Below are 2,500 nucleotides of genomic sequence, written 5' to 3' on the forward strand. Positions count from 1 at the left end.
CTAAACCTGTTCACACTTACACTCTCTAACCTGATTACACTTCCATACTGCAAACCTTCACACCCTACCCCTTTCTCTCTCTATCACACACACTATCTCTCACACACACATACAATATTTCAATCCAGTATCTATCGTGTATGTGTGTGTGTGTGTTTATTTGTGTTTGTTTGTGCATTTTAGAAAACTAAACTATCATGATGGTGTTTTTATATGTCAGTGGTTCCCAAACTGGGCTGTATGTGCCCTCAGGAGTGTGTCAGAGGTCTGTTGGTGTTCATGAAATAGATTCAGTAATGGTGGAGCTAACATGGCAGATGAACAGTTTCCAGTGTGGGTTACTAGTCAGGCTACTGAGGTTTGGATGTGTAGAAGTTTCTGGAGTGATTAGGTAGGGACACCAGAGACTAGAGAGTTGGAGTGTACCAGGTGTAAAGTGATGAAAGCATGAATAAGGGTTTCAGCATCAAGAGACGTTAGTGAGGAGTGGAGATGAGCAATGCAGTGTAGGGGGAGGAATGCTGACTTAGTTATGGGATGTGTGTGTAAATACACAACACATACAACTAGTTCAGGGTCATGGAAGCACAGAGTATTTAAGTGCTGTTACACACTGGTAAGTCATGTGTTACACTGGACTAAACAGTCTGGTTAATGGTGTAGCATAACGTAACAAGAGCTATATTCTTCATGTGATCAAAAGTGTTATAATGACTGAGAGTTGAGAAGAGAGTGTTGGTTTTGCTGCTGCCTTCAGTAATACTGTTAGATAAGTAGACTGAGCTAGTAGCATGAAGATCATCTCTGTAGCGTTTAACACCATCAGTGTTGAGGAAGTTTATTTTTCTACTAAAGACAAACTCAGGGCTCAGAGCAGCAGCTTCCACTGATCTGAGCTGTTGTGGAACAGAGAGTTAAGGATGGAGGGAACACGCCTGCTATTCTGGAGAGAAACTCCATTAAGTGCAGTGGAAAGGAGATGTGGCAAAAAGGAGAATTTACCCCACTGACAGGTATGGGGGTATCAGGACTACACAGGGGTAGAATGCACACGCACGCTCGCTCACACACACACACACACACACACACACACACACACACACACACACACACACACACACACACACACACACACACACCAAACACACACACACACACACACACACACACACACACACACACAGACACAGACAGGTTAAGTTTGGGAACCACTGTCTTATGTGTTTATGTAATGTGTGAATGAAGATCATTCTAGTGTGAGTTTGTCTCCATTGAGCCTCATTAATGATCTCATCTCTGTTTTTGTTTCTTTAGCTGAGTGGGTTGGTAAGTACCAGAGAGGATTTGGTGTGTTTGGGCTGGATTAGGAGGGAGGGGGTCATCATGGTCATCAGGCCTTAGTGTGCATTTGCACACAGACACACACACTCCTATACACACACACACGCATACACATGGACACACACACACACACACACACACACACACACACATACATAGACAGGTAAAGGGTGTGAACCGCTGTCATATGTGTTGACGTAATGTGTGAATGAAGATCATTCTAGTGTGAGTTTGTCTCCATTGAGCCTCATTAATGATCTCATCTCTGTTTCTGGTTTCTTTAGGTTGGAGGGAAAGTTAGTACCAGAGAGGAGTTGGTGTGTTTGGGTTTCATTTGGAGGCACACAGACACACACACACACAAACATACATTTACAAACTCATACAAATATACAGAGAGAGAGAGAGAGAGAGAGAGAGAGAGAGAGAGAGAGAGAGAGGGGAACGGGGTGTGAGACAAGGCTGCCCACTATCACCGACACTTTTCAATATTCACATAACTGAATTGGCAAACACAATACCGCACTCTGCAGGCCCAGGACTTGCACTGCAAGACACAGAGGTCAAGTGTTTACTTTATGCTGATGACCTAGTTCTGCTGAAACCATCCAAAGAAGGCCTGCAACACCACATGGACAAAGTGGCAAACTTTTGCCAGACGTGGGCCCTAAAAATTAATCCCAAAAAGACCAAAGTCCTTGTCTTTAGAAAACGTTCCAGGCTACAGGGAAACACTGACAACTTTAAAATAGGAAACACCAAAATTGATCAAATCTGCACCTATTTCACCTATTTAGGAATCACCCTCACCTCAACAGGACATTTTGGCTTGGCTGCAAAGCAGTGGTGGAATGTAACAAAGTATTTTTACTTCGTTACTGTACTTAAGTACATTTTTACGTATCTGTACTTTACTTAAGTACAAATAATAGTGCATACTTTTTACTTTTAGTCCATTACATTTTTTAGCTATTATCTGTACTTTTACTCCGCTACATTTCTACAATATGTGTTGTTACTCGTTACATTTTATGAACACAGTTTCGCCAAAATGTTGCCTTCACAAAACTATGGATTGCGTTGCTGTTTTGGAAGTTTAAACCAATCAGGTGGCTCTATCCAATGATATCAGAGTGCGCGTTTGGCAGTAGCATTAGCG

The sequence above is a fragment of the Clupea harengus genome, chromosome 2 (genome assembly GCF_900700415.2).
Source record: "Clupea harengus chromosome 2, Ch_v2.0.2, whole genome shotgun sequence".
NCBI lineage: Eukaryota > Metazoa > Chordata > Actinopteri > Clupeiformes > Clupeidae > Clupea > Clupea harengus.